The sequence below is a fragment of the Ambystoma mexicanum genome, chromosome 1q, assembly GCF_040938575.1.
Source record: "Ambystoma mexicanum isolate Mex_15411 chromosome 1q, UKY_AmexF1_1, whole genome shotgun sequence".
NCBI lineage: Eukaryota > Metazoa > Chordata > Amphibia > Caudata > Ambystomatidae > Ambystoma > Ambystoma mexicanum.
Genome location: NC_090922.1, coordinates 1,178,609,902 through 1,178,633,486, shown reverse-complemented (window position 1 = coordinate 1,178,633,486; position 23,585 = coordinate 1,178,609,902).

Here is a 23,585-nt window from a genome sequence, read left to right as displayed (position 1 = left end):
GCCGAAAATCGTTACATCCGGTGCATGTCATACCAACAATTCAGGGCTTACCCCAGATCATACTTTAAATCAGTTTAAAGAGAGGAGCCAGGGAGAATGCCCTTGGTGGAAAACCTCTCATATTAACTATTAACTGCGGTCTCATCCAACACCAATGCAGCGTTTTCCCTTTCAAATCTGTACATTTATTTTGATGCTCTGTATCCTAAAAGTCACCTGCTCCCTTTGTGGGCCATGTAGTTCATAGTGCATTGCAAAGGTTTGATTACAATTTGATAAAATTGTACACAAAAACAGAGTGAACCTTAACTACCCACTGCGTCTGCGCCCACCATCCATGAAATAACCTTTTTGTCTTGCATAATGCAAGGTGGAGCAGACAGTGTACCGTATAAACAGTATGGGGGCCCCCATTGCATGTGGATTAAGAGAGACAACGTAACAAGTCTCATTCAATATCTCCCTTGACACCACTTGCATGTGGCCATTATTCATCTTATCTTTTTTGCTTTTAATCTTTCTTTATTTGGAAAACAGTCATTTCCATCAATGAATATGCAATATAAGGCATAATACAACCAGAGCAGTACATGTATAAATGATGTAAAATAGAATAAAAACAGCATGCAAGCATATGGAAATTTTTGTTTACAGTAATTGGCTACGCAACAAGAGAGCACTTTCAATGTAAGAGTAAACACACTGTGCTATGAACAAGTCTGAAACTGATAAGAGAAGCCTAATTGCTGGTTGAACGTGTCTCACTCCCCACACCCTCAATATTGGGAGTCGCAAGATAGGGCAGAAAAATAAAAAGTGTTGCAAGTCATGCGCGTTGTGCCAAGAACAAGCACATTTAAGCCCAGTGGTGCTGTTGTTCTGTGAGAACGATGCTTTTTCATTTGTAAAGAGTAGATTTGTTCTGAGACGGAGAATAATTGCCCTTTTCCTTGATTTTTTAAGCCTATGGGCGTAGGCTTCTTGGCAGCTATGTCATTAATGTTACATTTAATGACCATATCAATATAATGAATATGAAGATGGCGAAAGGGCCCAGAAGGGCAAGGCAGCATAGCTTTCACTGTTTTTGTGGTGTGTCAAGCAGTATATTGCTGACACACTGCACAATTAGTGATACATTCTGACACATGCTCCTGTAAATTGGGGAAAAACCAGTTATTCTGTAAAACTGCTGATACATACTGTTAGGTTGTCTTTGTGGGTTTATATAATTGCTTCAAGAGCAATTGTAAGCAGTTTAAAAGGCATAACAGGCTTTCATGTAATGTATGTTCTGTCCCCAAATTAAATCAGTGGGTGATAAAGAACACCCGCTTTTTGTCCATAGTTTTTGCTCTTGCTGAAGTGCAAGTCCCTGTAGATCCATTATTTGTGTCAGGGTTAAGACATTACAGGGTTCAGTCATTTGTATTCATTGTTGTGTGATATTACTAAACATTCCTACTATCTCCAATATGTTTGGTGTACATGCTACTTATTTATCTGCTGTTTCTACTGCATAATTATCACATCAATCATTTCTGTTGCATTGGTATCAGTGACACATTGTACCACTGCCATTGCTGAAGGGATCGATAATGGTTACATAAATTTAAATAACAATTGGGCATGCTGTACTCCTGAGTGGTCAAACCTCTTAAAATCCCTCCTTTTCTATCGAGATAGTCCTGAATGTACTGTGGAGGTAATGTATGCAGAGTCAGAATAATAGTTTCAGGGTGGTCCTCATACATCTCTAATGCTGATATTAATGCTATTATATCTTCCACTTGGGAAGAATAATGTGAGGGCAATCTTACTTTTGCAACTGATTTATACTCCCCATCCTTACAATGTATCACTGCTGCTCCTGTATGTCTCAATCCTGTTCTCCGATCAATCAATGATGACCCATCAATAAACATCATCTCTCTCTCCTCTAACGCATCCTCATTAACATGGGGTATGTTATCATAGATGTCAGTGTATGTGGAGCATTCACGTATAAAATCACCTTTCTCCATGGGCCCTGCAATGAAATCAGCAGGATTAACAATGCGGGACCTCATGATTTTAATCAAGGGATTTGAAAGTATCACCTCATAGCCTGACGTGTGCTGTGTGGTAAACGCAGATTTTGATTTTTCCAGCATCCTAAAAAGGGCATGCTCTACATAAAGAGTCATTGACCAGTCCATGGTCATTGTCGATAGTTTCTCTGTTGTGAAGACTGCTGCTGTTGAATCCTGTTCACGTGGGAAATGTCCTTGTATTACTGGGTGCAAACAGCCACTATAGTAGGCCAGGAGTTTGTGCCCCATCGGGCTCTTCTGAGTGAGGACAGCTGTCCTCAAATACCTATTAGACTAGGAAAATATGAAAAACTCCTTTTTATAATTTGGCATAGCCAAAACTGGGGAAGTGTAGATCGCCTCTTTATGTTCATGGAATAATTCAATCATCTCTACTAACCAAATAAAGGGACCCTTTTTTATTGCCTGCTTCTTTTAGTCCTTGAAAAATGGGTCGAGTGTAGGTGGTGTAATCGAAGATCCATGATCGGCAATAGTTGCACAATTCCAGAAATGGTTGCATCTCTTTTACAGTAGTTGGCTGTGGTGTGTTGTATATTGCCTCAGGTCTTTCTGGTGTTACTCTCCTTCCTTCAGATATTATCTGGCCCGAATTAATCACTTCTTTCTGGCAAAATTGCAATTTGTCTTTGTCGACCTTGAGCCCCTTTTCTGCTAATAGTGTCAAAAGCATCACTGAGACTTTTCTGTATGTGTCTTCGTTGGTTCTGCACAGCAAAGGCCGTCAACATATTGTGTTACTACACTCCAAACTGGTGGTATTGCCATGGGTGTAACCTATGCCCCGGCTCTGGTGAATCTATGCATGTATAAATACGAGACAACCCATGCCTTTGTGAACACTGTTTTCAAGACTCACATTATCAAATGGTACATGTACATTGATGACATTTTGATGGTATGGCAAGGCAATTTGGAGCAGCTCAATGATTTTGTAAACTATTTGAACACTAATGATTTCAGTATCTCACTCTCTTGCACATCAAGTTGTACTCAAATTGATTTCCAAAACATCAGGATCTTTGTCACGTCACACGACTTAGAGACCAAAACATTCAAAAAACCTACAGAGGTCAATTCAGTGTTGCACGCTACAAGTTGCCATAGAAAATCTGTTGTAACCAATATCCCCAAAGTTGAATATTTCAGGGTATGCCACAATTGCTCTGAAATGTCTACGTTAAAATTTGAATGTCAGCTTTTATCGAACTTGTTTGACTCTCAAGGATACCCACCTTCCTCACTCAAACGCAGATTTCCAGTCATACTTGCCCATACCCAAAGCCCAGGTTTCTCACCAGGAGGAGCAAATACTTAGATTTAACACCCAATTCAGTGCAGACAGTTACAAGATACTACGCATCTTAAAGAAGCATTAGCATTTACTTTTGTTTGATTCTGACACTAAAAAGGTGATAGGCACTTGCCTGCGTGTTTCCTATCAAAAAGTGCAGGCACTTTGAAATGTGTTAAGCCCACATTTCATGCCAGATACTCCGAAAGAAAACTCTAACTGGTTGGCTTCCAGGAAAATTGCAGGTTTCTATAAATGTGGTTGTCGCTCCATGTGCACACACACTTTCATCACCAATTCCAATTCCATTGATTTTGCTACATTAGGTACATATCACATTAATCAAGCCATCAACTGTCACACTAAGTTTGTTTTATATTGTATCATATGTGTCTGTCAATTAATGTTTATCCGTAGTACAATCAGAGAGCTCTGCATTTGGATTCATGAACATTTGAGTATGCTGGGCAATAAGGATCACAAATACCCATTATCCAGTCATTGGCAAGAAAAGCATCAATTGGCCAACAAAGATAATAACAGATTTACAGGACGCATTTCTGTTCCAGTTGGAGCCCGACCACAGGAGGAGATTGTTATGACATGTTGAAGCACAGCTCATATGCAAATATGGAACTATATCATATAGACTCAATTCAGATCCTGAGTGAAGTGTTTTTTTGTAATGACATGTCCTTCCTCCATACCATGCTGTACAGCCTTTCCATACATTCATTGTTTTTTAACATGGGTACGCTGTTTATCTCCTAACAGTATCTACACTGCAGCAAGTACTGCACGATTCTTCCTGGAAACCTTTTTGTGCATTTGATGCACTTGTAATTTGGTTTACTGTTCATACATCTACATGCATTACCTACTGGACATGGTAATGTGACAAGCTTAATCCAGTTAACCTTTTGAGGTGATTTTTCTTAACCATAGTTGTTGACACACTATGTGGCCACAGCAGTGGTAAACTGTTTGTGTACTATTACACCTATTAGTGTCCTGACCGATCATCCATCTGGGTATCAATCTTGTCTCACTCTTGGGAACCAGGACCAGTAGTCACCTTACTCTCAGTGTGCCAACATCTCTGCTCTAGCCCATATTCCATAATACATTCAGTGCAGTTATACTCATCTGGTCACCCATTATGAGTCTCACTTCAGATAATAAGGATGGAATATAGTTGCCATGACTGGCAGCTTACTGGACAACACTGGGAAATCCCCCTCACTAACATGACAGGGGGTTTAGATTCTATTAAAGACAGGAGGCGAGTATTATGCATTTCCATCTTTACTCTGAAACCACAGCAGCAAAGAAAAAACTTTACAAACAAAAAGTTTCAACAACAGAACTAGATAAGAGTTCAATGTCCATGCATGGGGAACTCCCCAAACCATCATGGAGGACAGGTCATGCCCTGCAGGGAACCAATGAGCAGGGATCCTCCTCTATATATATCCATTACTCTAACTCCAACCCCTCTTTCTGAAGCTGTCTTGCACCAGACGTCCAATGAAACGGTTGAACTGCGTAGCGCGGAGAAAGGATCCAGCGAAACTGGAGATCTCAACCTTCCCACAGCCTGAATCTATGACGAAGTTCTTCTGGATAGGACTTCTCACCCAAATCTGAAACAATATGAAATATAACAGGGTGGGTGGGTGTAAGCAGAACAGCCAATACAAAGAGAGGGTGGGTGGGATAATACTCGCCTCCTGTCTTTAATAGAATCTAAACCCCCTGTCACGTTAGTGAGGGGGATTTCCCATTCTATGGCATGACAGGAGGCTTCATATTATGCAAGTTCAAAGCCCTTGCATCCCAATCCAAATCCCACTATTATTCCAAATATTATTCCCATGACCAAACAGCTGCTTTGACGATTCCCTCCCCCAGGAGAGCATCTTAAACACTATAGCATCTTCCATTGAAGGACCAAGGAGCAATTAACTCCCTTTATCTGCAAATCTACTTAATCCATTTGCCCAAGGGTAAGAGACCCTGCAATAATGTTCCCACAGGAAAGCAGCTGAGAGGTATTTAGGGGTTAAGTCCAACTTAAGCATTTAAAAACACCTAAAAACTTATACATTAGAAAATGACCCAGACCTGGATAATAAATGGAGGAAACCCTATGGGTACCCAATCTGGCAATAAATCCTGACCCCCGGGAGAACATTCCACTGTCCATATCTAAAGGGCTGAAACAGGATATGCACTTTAACAGGAAAGAAACTCCACATGGATAACTTTGAAAACAGTTGTAGCACAGACAATCCTTACTTGAAAAAACAAAGATGTGGTAATACCATATGATATAATCGAAGCCGATAAGAAACACCTAATCAAGGTGGAACCCCAAAACCAATGGACCTGAAGGTCCCGCACACCAAGTACTGCCAACCACCGTTTTCACCCTTAGCGACCATGTTTCGCTGCGATAATGGCAGTAAAATGCAATCATTGGCATGTAAAGTAGCCTTCGTAGACCGTTCTACCAGAACAACCTATTTCCGTTAAGGGAGAAACAGAAGCAAAATCTTATCACATACCCATTCACTGAATAGCCGCCATCTAAAGAAAACAGGCTTATTAAAGGCTTTCCAAAAGTCCTTGATGACCCAGATAGTGCACTGCGCAAAGAACTTCTGAAGCCCCAGGAAAAGATTAAAATATATTCTAATGAATAACAGAGCAACCATAAGAGAAGTGACGTGCAGAGATAGAGAAAGGTGGATAGGGATGACACTAGACAACATGCACCGTAAAATCCTATAGAGATGGGAACCATCCCCCTCCCGAGAAGGCCCCAAAAGGAACCGAGCAATCCCGGAGGAACCGTCCGAAGACAGTGGACTGGCATCCACCTTCTCACAAGGAAAAGAGATCTCCCAATCGGAACTCCAACCGTACCAGATTGAGGCCAAGAGAGAGCTAATAATGTAGCTTTCATAAAGCGCTACAAACCATCAGGCATCTGAGCCCTGCTTGTTATAACACACGGTGTGTGGAGCTCATTTATCGATCTCGCAAGTATGAAAGGCTGAGTGTGGCTCTGCCCATTGGATCCTGCATCAGCAGGCTTTGCACAGATGTTAAAGCGAGTGATGCACTTGCTGAGTTATCGGACCGACATCCTGATTGACAATATGTTGCTCCAGTCACGGAGCTAACTGGAATTGATCTTAGAGAAAGGCTCTTGTGTGTAACAGGGTTAGATAACTGTTCCAGAGGCTGATCTAAATGCGAGAGCAATAGATTCTCGCGTGGTGCTTGGAACAATGACACGGAAGGAGCTGGCCCTCTGCCCATCTAGGTTAACTAGCTAAGGGAAATAATCACCCTTTCCAGGGGAGAAAACTGCTAACTCCTTACTTAAGTACAGTCTATCATCCCAAAGGATAAGATGCAGAGTTATAATGACGTGCCTAAAACCAAGAACAAACTCTGTGATTGCGGAAGGGACATCTCTAACTGTATCCAAGAAACAAATATATATATATATACACACAAGCCAAAATCTTTGGAACCTCGGTGAGTTATCACCTTCTTCATTAACTTGGTGACACCATGGGCTGAAGGGAAAGGCCAAACCGAAAGGGAGGGACAAAGATAAGAGTGAACCCATCAGTAGAACTGACCCGGAAACTCTTGAGGGGAGGAATAATGGAGGAAACCCCTCAACACTAACCCTCGAGGTCTAATACGACCATACCATCTGTAAAATACTTATTATTAGAAGTATCCTATATGTCCACTCCCAATTAGTGAGAGCATATTTATCTCATTCATAATTGAGAAACCGTGAGGGAGGTTGTTATCACCGCCCCTTCTAAAATGAGGGCAAGGGAAAAACTGACAGAGGAAGAGCACAAATAGGATCCTTGTTAACCCACAGCAACCCCCAGGGGTTTGAGATGAACATCATCTACAAAAAACCTAGTGAACACCAAAGGCATTACAGGAGATATCCTATAACTAGCAGGACTGCTGTCGGCACAATCCTTCCAAAGGAACAAAAAACACCATGCTCAAGCCCCTCGAGCAGAGGAGTAACTGGGCGCATTTCTTGATGCATCTTCTACCGGATAGGTAGACTCAGGAAAACCTCCAAAGAAGCTGCTCCCTTCTCCTGAGGGGCAAGATCTTAATAAAGCCACCTGTTCAATAATAATTCGAGATGAAATTGCACGGGTAAGGGCTTAGGTCATCCTGTGGCCGTGAAGGTTTTCCATCGAAGCCGAGCAGGCAATCACTCTTATAATCCAGTCCTTCATGATCCACACATTTTCAAGTGCTAGTATTATAATCCGAACCTGGATTGTATAGTTTAACCTCTCAGAGGACTGCATTGCCCTTGAGCCATCCCTTCTCACAAGAGGGGTAACTACGCCGCTCCGTAAGAGCAGAGGCGCCGTCGTTGCCGAGCAGGCAAACAGATCTCGATCAAGTAGCCCAGTACTTGCACATCAAATATTGAACATAGAGGTTACATCCCTCTTTAGCCAGTGAGCAAACTGGCTTATACATGTCCTAAAAAAAACAGATACCCTCTTCCTTCGTAGGGTCCTACCCCTTATGTCCCCTAGGGCAAAGTAGGATACCGAGGACTGTGCAATCAATGTCGAGAGGGTTAGCTCACAAAACAAGAGGATGCCACTGTCTCCCAAGACCGCCCCCCTGATGAGGGAAGAAGGCTAAGGTTCTTAACGCCTTATGAAGGCAAGTAGGGTCCGCCAAATTAACTGACACAGAAACCAAGGACCATGCATTAGGGGAGATATATATTAAGAAAACAGGATATGAGGAACAGACCAGAACTGTAGGTACACCCCCTAACCTGCAAACTTAACCCCTTCAGGGGAGGAGAAACCTAAAGGAAAACGGACTGAGTTGTCCTGAACTTACCTAACGGAAAAAGAGAGAGAGAGGGGTAATTAAGCAGACATTTCTTTTCCCCCGTAAAGGGACATGAAATATTATTCTAGTACAGGATTGTGCCTGAATGATGGCTGGATAGGAAGGCCCAAGCCCCCTCTAGGTCATTTAACAACCTCCTCCACCAACCCCTGTCTTTTCTTTAAAGGATAAAGTGAGAAAACAAATAAAACAAACAAAATAGTTCTTTGAACAAAGAGAAGCGGCAGTGCTTCACACACAGCTTAACCATTGCTGTGTCAAAGGAATACGCCAAGCAAGCGCACCACAAGCTGCTTACCCGAGCAGGGTATGGAAGTCAGCAGCACGCCAGGGAACAACCCTCGCATCCAAACTCAGGTGAAACCTGAAGCCGAGCAGGCAGCGGCACTCAAAATAAAGGTGCTGAAATTCTGACGCAAGATACACTTGGTAGCATTTTGTATTTCATTTCTAAAATGTAAAGGGGTGCATGGCGCTCCCCTCACCTGCGCTTCAGTAAGCAAAGCTGTTGCCGGGGGGCGCGCATGGGGATTGAAATGGGAGACCCATATGTGGAAGCCTGCACCTTTCCCATAAGGATTACTTTAAAGGGAAAAAGCCCTTTTATCTCATTTGGTATAAAGTGAACAATTTAGCATTCATAAATCAGCAATTATATATATAGCGCTACAAACCCACAGGTATCTGAGCGCTGCTCAACCCTACCCCTGGGTCAGGGTAGCGTATAAGAAAGGAAAATTCCCTTATGGATAAATTCAAAAATTTGACATTCATAATTCAGCATAAAAAGATTTAAATCATGCCAAAAATGTTCCAGACCTTGGATTCGAACTCAGGTCTCCAGCATTCCAACACCAAGCACTTACCATTTGAGCCACTGGTGGCTGTACTCTCTACAGTACAAAAAAGCGCTGCTCAGCCCTACCCCTTGGCCATAGCTCTCAACCATTTGGGTCGCGAAGGCGGGTGAAAACAACCGATTTTAGTTTTGGCGGGTGAGACGCCCATTGAAATGAATGGGCGTGCTGGAGGCTTGGCGGGTGAGTCAGCTGTTTACAAGGAGGGTGACACCCGCCAAAAGCGTGAGAGTTGAGAGCTATGCCTTGGCTGTGCGTGTGAGGTCCAAAGCAAAGGCTTAAAAGACCCATGCTGACAAAGACCCTCAAAATAAAAGAAAACATAACTGGGCCCACTAGGCACACCAACCCACGCGTGACAGGCCTGTAAGCAACAGCTTCTAAATGGGCCTCACGTGAAAAATAAACAAGATAAACAAAGGGTGTGCACGGGAGGTCTGAAGCCCAGGCTTCAAAGACCCAGCACAGCTGACATTCCGTAAATAAATCACACTCGCATTATCTCAGAAAGAAAGTAAAATAAACACACAGCTCGGTGCTGCCAGGCGCCCCAAACCCATAAAAGGAACCATACTACAGGAAGAAGCACGGGCGCTCCTGGCCCATTAATTCTGTTAGCCACAAAGTAAGTGGCAGTTCAAATAACACAGCAAATAAATTTAAAATAAGGAAACACAATTTTCCAAAGTGAAAGCCGCAAGGCACACATATATATGCAACACCAATTAATATGGCAAACACTGACTAACATGTAAGACACAACTGAAAGGGGTGACTTAGCTCTGTGGTGTCAGCAGCAAAGAAAGAGGGGTTGGAGTTAGAGTAATGGATATATATAGAGGAGGATCCCTGCTCATTGGTTCCCTGCAGGTCATGACCTGTCCTCCATGATGGTTTGGGGAGTTCCCCATGCATGGACATTGAACTCTTATCTAGTTCTGTTGTTGAAACTTTTTGTTTGTAAAGTTTTTTCTTTGCTGCTGTGGTTTCAGAGTAAAGATGGAAATGCATAATATGAAGCCTCCTGTCATGCCATAGAATTTGAAATCAACCTTTCAATAAAACGACTTAGCTTTAACATGGCTGCGCATTTCAATCAATGCAATCTGGGTCACTATACACGTTGATGCGTCATTCTCCCTTTTTTTTTGCATCAGAGCACGAGATAAGTATCATATCACCCTCCACGATGCACACATATCAAGCATAACGTGAAACAAGTTGTTTTAATTTTAATAATTCTCTTTTATGGTTCACGTATATCCACCTTGGCGTTTTCTAAATGTATGCAATTTCAACTTCAATATTTGTTTGTTTCTGTGAGTGACCTTGCTTCCCATTCTATAACTATTACTTCTATCATTTCACGAGTAAACCATTCATCCAATTGCAGCATGAATTTCCCTTTCCAATATGGCTGCCACTATTTACCCCGTTCTCTGGGTCTTCAGACCCTTTCATGCGTCTCTCTTTCACACGCCCTCATGATACTTATCACGTGGCCTCTGACGGCTCCTGTATATTCAGGATGGAGGCGTTGGCAACTCAGTAGGAACACTCAAAGGCTGACATTTCATGTGCTCGATGAGTCGTTCTTGGTAAGATGCATTCCTTTAGACTTTCATCACCTAACTATTGTAATAAACTTCCACTACTTCCGGCCTTTAAGCTAAATTTGCCCATTTATTTTACTTTTCAGCTTGCAAATTGCTATGACAAACTGAAACATTATTTTGCTAAGCACCAAAAGGTTAATAAGCTGAGTTTATGCATAGCTCTCAACTCACCCGCTTTTGGCAGGTGTCACCCGCCTTGAAAGCAGATGAATCACCCGCCAAGTCCCTGAGGCGCCCATTCACTTCTATGGGCCTCTCACCCACCAAAAAGAAAATCGGGTGTTTTCACCCGCCTTGGAGACAAAAAAGGTTGGGAGCTATGGTTTATGGCATTTGTATTTGCCTCCATAGGCCAAGTACTGGTAAGAGTTTATTTTTAGATGTGCACGGTGACCCTAACAATTGGCACTCACTGTGAGTTTGCCTGCTGAATTTGCTTATTATTCTCCTTTCAGTGCACGCATCTTTACACAACGCCCCTACCTGAGCGAAGCCAATTGCTCCACAATAGCTAGAGCAACTATTCTATCAAGGTTGGATTATGGTAATGCTCTTATGCTAGGAGCCAACAAAGGACTCATTGCCAAGTGTCAAGTAATCCAAAACAGTGCAGTCAGGATCATCAAGAACACAACTAGAAAGGAACACATCAAAGAGGACAGAAGGAACCTTCATTGGCTAGCTGTGGAGGACAGAATGCTATTAAAATCCTTGACATTAAAACACAGATACATATATGTGAAGGCTCCAGCCTACCTTAAAAGTAAATTGGTTACGTATGTGCCAAGACGCGCACTCAGGTCGGAGCCTAAAGGCCTAATTAAGATAACCAGGGTTAAGAAAGCAAATGGGTTGGCCAAACCATTCAACACTAAGGCCACCTTGATGTGGAACAATATTCCCCTCCCTATCAGGTTACAAAAGAATTACACAAGCTTTCGGAAAAAACTCAAGACCCACCTCTTCAAATAAACCACTGCGTATCAGACAAAACTCCCAACTACATACTTGAGCAAATTGTCCCATGATTACATGTTTTGTACCAACTGTCTATATGTTTGCGCCCTGATGCTTGCCAGCGACTGGTGCTATATAAATATATAAATGAATAAATAAGGTTGCGTATACCGAAACGTCTGTATGTCGCAATTTCGGCATCTGCACATGAGCCTACTACTTTAGCATTGGTAAGGTGACTTTTATTTAGTTTTTCACTTCTTTCTTTACTTGTATACAGTTCTCCATTTCAGTGTGCTTTTTTCTTTCTCTCGTTTTTAATTACAACCAATTGGGCATCCACTGACAGCTATCTCCCTCATTGGGAGACATATTGACAAACCACGCAGGCAGTTCTCTCTTTTTTGAATGAATTGTCTGGTTAAGACCATGTGCCTCGATAAGAATTTCTCATACTTATTATCCATACACTCACGACTCATAATTTTTCACTTGGTGCAATAGTCGGTCAGCATGCCATTCTGCTTTTGGTAACTGCCCATCATCATCCTGTTCATTGCTCATAGCTTGACTACTGCCTTGTTTAATTGGTGGCCCTCATTGCACAGCCCAGCATGGGTGTTGTTACCCCCATTTCAGTACCATGAGTCTAATTCATGCTTATCCCTGTATATACTTTGGATAACTTCCCTTCTTCTTCACAATCCTTTCTGAATTGACTAAGGGAGTTTAAACCCAGGTCGATTTCAATGGTGGTCACTTTGTCTCAGCAATGTATTATAGAGAGGTACTGTAACTAAAATTACTGCTGTCGAATTCTAGGATATCTGGCCATGTCTTGAACTGGTTCTCGTCCTTCTTGGTCAATCACTCCCAATCTGTCTCTCTTTCTCCATTTTGCTCTAAACCGGTATTGCTTACCTGTGGGGTCCCTCAGGTATCCTCACTCTCGCCTATTTTATTCAACTTATATATTAGATGTCTCCTCCTTCTCATTTGATTGCATGGATTTAGATATTATTCCTATGCCGACGATACGCAGCTGTTGGTTCGTTTGGACCATACTCATGCTGACACAGCATTTCAGTTTAGGAGATGTCTAGGTGCATGAATGGCCCTCATCTCACTTAAACTGAATGGAAATAAAACAGAGGTCCTTATAGTGGGTACCACTTGCCCTCTCTCCTTTTGGACTTCTCACTCTTGGCCCATCTCTCTTGGCCCGTTTCTTCTCCCATCTGCCACAGTAAAAAACCTGGGAGTAAAGTTATCATCCTCTTTATTGATGGCTGAGCAGGTTGCGGTGACTAGTAAATCTGGCCATTTCAAGCTATGCTTTTTAAGGAAGGTTCTTCCCTACATTCATGGTCAATTTCATGCTCCTATAGTTGCCGCACTGGTTCTTAGCATGCAGCCTACTGCAACTAGCTTTATTTCAGCCAATCAAGCTATCTGATAAATAGACTTCAACTGCTTTAGAATGCCACTGCTAGAGCAATTCTACACCTTCCCCTCAGGCTCATATGTCCCTGTTACTTAGACAGCTCCATTGGCTTCCGGTGGAGAAGCCAATCTAGTTCAAACCGATGAGTATTGTCCACCAGGCCTTCTACAAGCTGAGAGCAAGATATTTCCAGGAAAAGTTCCCTCAGTGTGTTCCCACCTGCTCCCTCCACTCCCAGTCTGCTTCCTGCTGTTGGTCCATCAGGTCAGACTTTTATGGATAGGAGGTTGCGCTTTTCCTGTGGCGGCGGTGAGGTCCTGGAACAAACTTCCGCTCACTCTTCGAGCCACTTCTGACCATCTTTGTTTCCGTTGCTCGCTGAAAACGTTATTTTAAGCTTCTTGCTTCTGCTGCTGCACCTCCAGTCTTTAGCACCAAGATGCATGTACGTTGCTTTGGGCTAAGGTGCTATATAAAGAACACATCATTAGTTTTAAGGAAATGTTCAGTGCAGTGCACTGAAGTGCAAGTTTAAATTTCTTTCTATAATTTTATTCTAAAAGTAAACAATTCAGAATGGTTTCTTTTTAAAATAAAAGTATAGGAACAGTAAAACTGAAACAAACAAAAGTAGAGGAGCACTGCTCACGCCCACTTTGACCACTGTTTTGATGGTATGCACTCGACCTGCATCATGGAACATCTGACTGGCACCGGGACTCTTTAGAAGGTATCCCTGAATGAGCTATGGAAGAAAACCTAAGCTCTTTCTACTTCGGACTTGTAGGAGGTACACTAAAACAGATTTTTTGTTGACATAGTGTGGGTTTCTCTTGTTTTGGACAAGCCCAAAAGCGACATTTGGAAAAAGTGGAACAGCTCAAGGCTGAATTGCAACAAAGGCTTTGTTTATTGACTGGTGGCTCTAGGCACCAACACATTTGCCAGTGTACAAAGCACAAACAAGTGCGTGTTTTAAAAGAAATCATGTATTTCCAGTATGCAAAAAGTCTAAGCCAGTAAGATATCCTAGTAGACTAATGTACTCACTTCAGAGTGCTGTGAATAACCTGAAAGCCACATGTTGGAATCCTGGTGATGCACTCCTTTTCTTATCATTGCCACTCAATAAAATGAGTATCATTAAATTGATTCATAATATAAAGATGTAGGCTATATTCTTGTTGTAATTATTTAAAATAAATATTATTATTATTACATTATTATCATTGTCAGACATGCTGAAATATTGTGGTAGTGTCTTTTCAGAAGGGATTCTCTCACCATTATGTTTTTGCTAGGGAAGAACCTTGACTTATAGTTAAAAAATGTAAATACATGTTTTTATTAATTATTGAATAATAATAACAAATGACATACATTATTAGAACAATATATCAGTAGGTATATTATAAACCAAAAGTGATGAAGAGAAAAATATATAGTGATAACATTTAGCAGAGACCATCTAGAATAGGAGAATAATAACAGTATGGTATACATACGGTAGTCAACAAGATTAATGATCTAATCATCATATGAAGATTATGATGAGACAAGCAAGGGGTAGACAAACTGAAGACAAACAGCGAGTGGAGGGAAAAGAGGGATAGGCAGCCATTCAAAACAGTAAGAGTTGGGTAAAGGATATAATTGTACACATGTAATCAATAATTTGAAGTTACGAAAACAGTTTATATTCATGAACCATTGGTGGACATATTGAGATAATAGAAATACCGAGTAAAAAGGGACCATTTAAGATCATGTTTAGATCTAGCATTGAGACGTACTGCCTTGCAGTGTTCCAATCTGTGAATGTGACATATATTGTTCCACCAACCTTTAACAGATAGTTTTTTAAGTCTTTCCAATTGGTTGTAATTAGCTTGATAGCAATTGCAATAAATAAGTCATATAAACCATAGGCAGGTGTGGTTTGTTCTTACTTTCAAGGGCTAAGCTCCCCAGGAGTATTTTTGAGAATGTTAGGCAAGGATTGAAAAATTAAAAATTACATTCAAGAGAGACCACAGCTCTCGCCAGAATGACTGACAAAGGGACACTAAAATAACATATGACTGTAGGATCTGCAGATGTTGCCACAAGTCCATCAGTTTCCATTTGTTACACATTTTGTTTTCAACAGGCGCATTGGGGTTAAAAAGGCCCTGTGAAGAAAGAAAAATAGATTTTCTGAAATTATGGCAGCTGTGGAGACAGTTTTGACATTAGACCAGAGTAATTCCCATGTTTTGTCATCAAACCCTTTCCCACAGTCTATTTCCCATTGGACCTGAATAGACCATCTATCAGCAGGAACATCTTTGGTGCCTAATAATTTATAGAATTGAGCCACTTTGATATTGGGAGTAGAAGTCATGAACACGATTCTTTTAGGGTTGGGGATGAGCTCATTCTGAGTGAAGTGAGGAAAACTATTAAGGCATGCGCTAACTAGTTTATTGTAAATGCCAAAGTCCGAGGAGGGTAAGGAGAATCTTTTTTTCAAATCATGAAAGGATTCCCAGGCAGCAGTGTGACAGATTTGATTAATTAATATACCTTTGCTGACCCATGACCTTCTAAAAAGTGTCTTGTTGTTGAACGTAATATGTTTGTTATTCCATAGAAAAGGTGAGAATTTAAGAGTCTGCAAGCAAGTGGGTTGAAAGAGAAAGGTTCTAAGGGCAGAGACAGCCGCCTTAATCACATTAGTAAGATTAGTAGATAAAGATCCTAATATATAGATCAAATCTTGGGTTTTGACGGGTGTGGTTAACTCCCTTTCAAGAATTAACCAGGTGGGGTGGTCCTCAGTGTCAGAGGTGTTAAACCAGATGCATGATTGTTTAATAAGGAATGCATTATGGTATTGTTTGAAGTCTGGAAATTTGATGCCACCATGTTCAAAGGGGGCTCTAAGTTTGCCTACCGAAATTCTTTCACTTTTACTAATGCCCCATAAGAAGCTGAGTAGGATAGAGTTTATGGCAGAGAAGAAGGAAGTGCGAATAGGGATGGAGAGCATTTGAAGGTAATAGATAATGATAAGTGAAAGCATCATCTTAATAGTTTGAAGATGCCCGGACCAAGAGAGATATAGGGGTGACCAGAGAAAGGTAAGCTATTTGAGTCTAAGAAGGAGAGATGAAGATGGTATTTTTAGTAGATAGGCAAAGAGTAAGCGCAAATATTTAAATGAGATGCCACACTATTTAATATACATTTTATGTTTGAGGCAAAATGAGTTAAGAGGGAAGATTTCTGATTTATCCTTATTTAATTTATAACTAGAGGCTAAAGAGAAATCATTGAGGACTGACAATAGGTATGGTATATGATCTTTTGTTTTTTTTAAGAGAATCAGAATGCCATTGGCGTATGCTGCAATTTTAAATTCATGTTTACCACAAGTCACACCTGGAATTTGAGAATTAGTTCTTCTGCATTGTAATAAAGGCTCAAGATATAAAACATATAACATGGGAGAGAAAGTGCAGCCCTGTCACTTACCCCTTTTAAGATTGACCGTTAGTGAAGATAGAGGATTTGGGGTTGGAGTATAGAAGTTTGACCAGTGAGATAAAGCCCTCACCACAGCCATGCCAACATAAAGATTGGAATAAGAAATTCCAGTGCACTCGATCGAAAGCTTTTTCAGCATCAAACGCTATGCCGGCATAACCATGTTTATCTGTTTTGTCTTTTGTTGTAAGATGCATGGCATCCAATAAAAGTCTTGCATTTGAGGTGCTGTTTCTCCATTTTACATAACCATTTTGATCTGATTTAATTAGTTTGGGGAGGTAGGGTTCAAATATGTTAGCAAGTATCCTTGCAAATATCTTACACTCAACGTTTATTAGGTAAATGGGCCTATCATTTTTAGCAAGGTCAGAGTCTTTCAGAGCTTTAGGGAAGAAAATCAAGGTGGCTTTTGCAAATGACCCAGAGGAGGAGATTGTGTTATCAAAGTAGGTAAAGAGTGATTTGAGTTTAGGGGATAGCATACTAGAAAAGCGATGAAAGAACTCAGGAGAGAGGCCATCAGGACCAGGTGCCTTGCCTGTCTTAAGATCCTTAGTTGCCTGAATGATTTCTTGGGTGCATATTTCAGAGTCAAGGCTGCTAAAATCTACCTGAGGATATGAATCTCTCTTAATGTTTAGGAAGAAAAAGAGCATGTTATCTGGAACAATGGTGGTATTTTGGGAGTAAATGTCAGAGTAAAAGGTTTTTAAGACATCTAGAATCTCATTAGAGTTAGTAACAGAACTGCCCACACTGTTTTTAATACAGAGCTGAAGGTTTTCTCTTTGCAGGAGTTGAGATAGGAAGCAAGAGCCTTCCCTGCTTTATTTGAGGTTTGGTATATTTTCGATTTGAACTTTAGAATGGTATTAGAAGCAAGTTCAGTAAGCTTCTTATTCATTTGTGTAAGCAATAATAGAACTTGACGAAGTTTAGATTGAGATGGGCTTTGGTAGTATATTTTTTCAGTTTTGGAGGGTTCCAGAAATAATTCATCCAATACCTTTTTGTATTATTATTTCTTTCTGCTAGCATACTGAATAATATGCCCTCTCAATGCTATTTTGAATGCGTCCCAGTTGTTACCCGTAGAGGTATCTTCATTGTTATTGTCAAGAAAGAACTATTGCTGAAAACTGGTAAATGGTTTAATAAACGGATCGTCTCGTAATAGTGAATTATTGAACCAGCATCTGCCAGAGTGTTTACTAATGTTAAGAAATTCAAAAGTAGTAACGACGGGGCGTGATCAGAGATCACAATGTTGGCAATACGAGAATCAAGAACAGTGTGTGACATTGATTTAGTGACACAGATAAAATCTAGGCATGAGAGGGAATCATGGGGCAGTGATTGAAATGTGAAGTCAATGTCTGTGGGATGCAAGAGTCTCCAGGTATCAGGCAAACCAGTCTCTGAGATGCAGCGAATAAATGCACCGTGGGACTTGGAGCTACGGAAGACACATTTGGATATCCTATCCATAAAAGGCTCAAGGACATTATTAAAGTCTCCACATACCACAAACTTAGTGAGGTCTGATTGTAAGATGTTTTGTTTCACCGGGTCCCAGAAACTGGGGTCTGGCACAGTGGGACTGTAAATATTCATAATAGAAATAACAATAGCCCCAATCTGCAGTTTAACACACACGCACCAACCATTATTATCAGAATTTTGATTAATAATCGTGTAGGGGAGGCTCTTACTGATGAGTATGGCAACATCATTTTTCTTTGCTGTGGCAGGGCTGGCAATAACATCCTGGGCACACAGAGATTTCAGCTTCATAGATTCGACCATGAACAGGTGGGTCTCCTCTATACAGGCAACAGTAGGGCCAAATCTTTTGAGATGTGAGAGAAACATACACCGCTTAATAGGGTTGTTAATCCTTTTCACATTCCAGGATATGCATTTAAACGTGCCCATTATTGACTATTGATACTTGTAAATATGAACAATACATGTTAAACATAGTAAATGAATAAAGGAAATACCAGTCGTAGAATGATAATGAAAAGAACAAACATATAAATGTCAGTGCTTGTGTAATGTACCTTTTAAGAGTGAGCTGGACACATAAGGGGAAAACATAAGGAAGGTGAGGAAACAAACAAACCTGACATTTGCATGACATGACAGAAAAATAAGAGATGTAGAGGAAAAAGAGAAGTGTTGAAAGATGAACCAAGCGAAGTTGAGGGCTAGGTGACCCCTGGCTGGACTTTAAAATGAGTCATGTGGGTTGGAGGACGCCCAAGCCACAACAACCAGGCCGGTAAACTATATCAAGAGTAACTAAATGTAAATTTAATGCCCACACCGAAAAATAGGAACAGTACCATAATAAGATAAGCTTTACTGAGTGGAGAGTCGGGTGGCAGAAATAGAGGGCATGCGTGGAGTAGAAGCATCCATGCTATGTGCCTTGAGGGATCCTATAAATGTTTTGAGGTCCGCAGGATCTTTGAAGACCAATGTTTTTCCATTGTGTGTGACTTTGAAGGAGCAAGGATATAAAAGGCCACATCTGATGTTGAGTTGCTTGAGAGAAGGACGATATGAGAGGAATTCCTTTTGCCGCTGGGCCGTTTTCTGAGTGATCTACTGCAAAATGTAAATCCTGCTGCCTGGCCAGATGAGATTGCGTTTTTCTTTAGCTTTGGAAATGATAAACTGCATGTGTGTGTATTCCAGTAATAAAAAAATAAGAGTGCCTAGCATGGGATGTTGAGCATGTGCAGATTTTAGAGGCCCGATTCTGTGTGCCCGATAAATAGTGAGGACAATGTCAGCTGGGATTTGGAGGAGGAATGAGAGCATTTTCTGTAGAAACAAGATGGCATCCTTTCGTTCGCAACCGTCAGAAAGGCCTGAGATATGGAGGTTATGCCTTCTAACTCGATTTTCCAGTTCTTTGTTGTGCTTTGCTTCTGGAGCTCTTTAAAGGTAGTTTCAAGTGCAGACAATCTAGGGGAGAGATCCACCAGCATGTTCACTCTTTTTCCAACAACTCCATTCTATTTTCAAATGCGCACCCTCTGTCACTGAGTTGATGTAATTTTGAATTGGTAGTTTGAATAAAGGGCTTTAAAGACTTGATCTCCTGTAGTAATAGTTCTATACTGAGGTCCACTGAGTTAGATGAAGGAGGAGATTCACTTTTAAGCCCTTTTAGTGTGGCAGAGGATGAGGCTGACTTGGTGTCCTTGTGGACTTGTGCTAGCTTTTGCTCGCCTTTTCCATAAGCCATGATGTTTAAATTATTTCAGTCAAGTTTGCAGCAGTATGAGGCTAGGAATCTGATGAGCAGCCACACAATACTGATAAAAAAATAAAATTAGAATAGTAGAGATTCTCACCGCAGTATAAAGCAGATATTGCTGATAGAGAAATGCTTTCAATTCCAGTTTGTATGGTTTCAGTGCGTATTGTTTTTTTGTCCAGCAGATGGCGTATATGTGAGTAGCCTGGCTCCAGAGACCTCCAGTGTTTCCTGACGAGGCCGCCGTAATTCCAGTGAGCTTTGTCGGCTTCCAAGAAGAACAGCTGTTGCTGCAAAGTTGACGAGCCCCACGCAGGCTTGAGGGCCAGCAATACCGAAGAGACAGGTATTGCATTACTCCCTCCAGAAAAGGCAACCACCAGATAAGAAAAAAATGTAGAAATGGGTTAATATAATATTGCGGGCATAGATGAAAAGGTGTTGTGGGTGGGAGGAGTGAAATCAGACGGCCATCGACCTCGCGTCAAACCACACTCCCCCTAGATACATTTGTTTAGAGCAGACTGTTACTGTAGATATAAAGACTGTTTCTCATAACTAGCAACTGACATGTGCATACTTCCTTTCACCTTAGGTGTGGTGCAGCAGTTGCCCAGAGCACTCTCTCATTTAAATCAACTCAGTAAAAACAATCCTCTTTGTCCATACCCTATAGGAGATGGGTTTTCACCATACCGGATATCATTTAGCCTTGTTACAATGAAATGTGACAAGTGTTCTCTCTTTGCTAACAAAAGCAGTATATCCAACATCAGAGAAAGTGACTGAGCTTAATGGATGCCTGAAGTATCCTGTAATGGCCAAATGTTCCTTTTATGCCTGTCTTTGCAATTGCTGCTAGTGTCTAGGACAAGGGCCTGAAACCTTTGGCTCTCCAGATGTGTTGGGCTACACTTCCCATCAGCCCTAGCTAACATAGTCAATGGTGAGGAATCAGAAAGTTGTAATCCAGAACATCTGGGGTGCCACATGTTGTAGCCCCCTGGTCTTGGAGGATGTGGGCCAATACCAATCATCTTTGGATTCACCTGAGACTTCTCCCTGCTTGAAAATGTGTGCCCTACACCCGACCTCAGAGTGACCTATGTCTCTTATGTTTTGGCCTATCGTTGCAGTGTAGTTCTTCGTAACATAACTAATTTGACACTTAAAACATCATTGAATATTTACCGATTTGCCATAGACTTATTTTATTTCACAACTTTGGGGACTTTGTCATCAAAGGCAGAATAATGTAAGTATTGCTTGTGTAAAATCTTCATTTTAGGCATTTTGACAGCTCTCACAGTCTGTGGTAAACAGAAGGGAAATGCCATTCCTCTTTAACCTCTTAAGTGCCATTGAGGTTCCCCCCCAGTGCCAATAGGTTTTTTTTAAAATCGCGGTATTCACCGCCCAAACCCGCCAGCATTTCCCCCCTCATTAACCCCTTATTAAAGGGTTAAAGCACCTCTAGCTTTGCACATACAAACATGTCTTCTCACAGTGGAACATCACAGGTCCAGCTATTTACAATGCTTGATCTAATATACCATCTCCTTTTGACTGAGAAAAGGAACCGCAAGCCAAGATATTTGATAATGATAGTCTAGTTTTGCAAGAACCCTACCCCCTCCAACACCAATCACTGACATCGACACCACTGCATCCAACCGCTGGCCGCCAAATTCGAATACCACCAAGCCCACCACCACTCAATGCCCCCATTCCTCTCACCACACCCCTTCTGACTTCTGAGATAATCACTGCCACCCTAACCTCCCAACCCCAATCCATGTCGGTCCTCTCTCAAAGGCCTGTGACTACCTGCTCCCTCTTCCTGCACCCAACACACCACCGACACACCCCTCCTACCATTAGAATCCCACTCTCGGACCAAAACCGTCCCACCAGTAACAATGACCACCCTATTCCGACCAGTCACACAGACCTCCCCAGTGACCAACAACATCCCAGCAATCACACGGCCAACCCAGTCCAGCCAGCCCGGATAACACCTGGAGAAGCACCACCACCACCACACCACACAAACTTGCCTGCCTCCTTATCAATGCCCGCTCTGTCGCCAGGGACAAACACAGCATCTTTGATCTCCTAACCTCCGCAAATTCCGATCTCATATTTATCACTGAAACATGGTTCTAGTGCGACTTCAAACCAATCGCACACAAAGTATTCCCATCTGACTACTCACTCATCACCAACAACAGACCATCTGGAGGTGGCAAAGTAGTCGTACTACACAAACCACACAAAACCATCACTACTAGCCAAACTCTCTCTCTCGCCCAGTATCTCCCACAGCTTCCAAATCATCTACAGGCCCCTGGGTATTACAGAAATTTTGCTTTGCCAACAACACCATATGTGACTCGATAGCAGCCACATTAGTTACCCATCCAGCACTCACCCTTCTGGGTGACTTAACATCTCATTTGACAATCATCAACAACCCCATGACTCAACCCCTGGTTGACCATCTGGATGCTCTCAACCTTACCCAGCAGATTACAGGACCCACCACATGGCCAGCCACACGTTTGATGCCATTTTCACTTCAACAGACCTCATTACCACTTCCATCCCCAGACCCCTCATCTGGACAGACCACTGAGCCATCCCTATCGCTCTCTGCACGCCCACTCCAAATCACAAGGCTTGCTCTATTCCTTCCTCACAGTACAATTGCTGGAACAAGGTCAAAATAATACCAGACCTGGCAGAAGCCCTGCTCATCGCCCTCCTCTTACTTCCTACCACAGATCGGCCTCAACCGATCAATCTCTTTGACTCCTGACCCAATGACTGGCTCTTTCCTATCAATGCCTCCAGCTCTCTGCTCCCATCCACCGAGGACCAAACCCCAAGTGGTTCACCACCCACCTAAATGCATTCAGAACTCTAAACCCTTCCCCCTAATGCAAATGGCGAGCGTCTACAACCCCTTAAAACAAACCAGTGTATGCCCTCCACAACACAACTGTGAATTAGAGATCTGCAAGCCAAAAAAGCCTATTACAATAACAGAATCCTGATCTGCCACAGCAGCAGTAAAGATCTCCACTGGATCTTCACTGAATTCCTGAACCCTTCATTCACTGCCACCCCGATCACCTCCTCCCTTCTTGAGCAAACAGTTCATCAAACTGCTGCCTGGTAGCCTACCTTCTTGCTCCCCCTCGACCCCAGTCCTGTCTCACTCCTCAAATAAATCTTCACCTCAAAATGTGCACGGTAACTGGGGAACTGGCCAGGTCCATCCTTAAGGACTCCCTTAGCTCCAGCATCTTCCCAGAACCCATCAAAATCTTGCATGTCAAACCCCTTCTAAAGAAACCACCCCTCAACCCTCTCCAACCAACCAACTACAGGCCCATTTTCAACATCCGATTATTGGCAAAGCTCATCGACCACCCAGCATATTCCCAGGTCAACTGTTTTGCCAACCACCTCCTGGACCTCATGCAATCAGGCTTCCGTCCTCATCACAGAACTGAAGCTGCACTGATCTCTATCTGGGATAACTTCAAAGTCACTGCTGACTCTGAAGGATGTGCCACACTTGT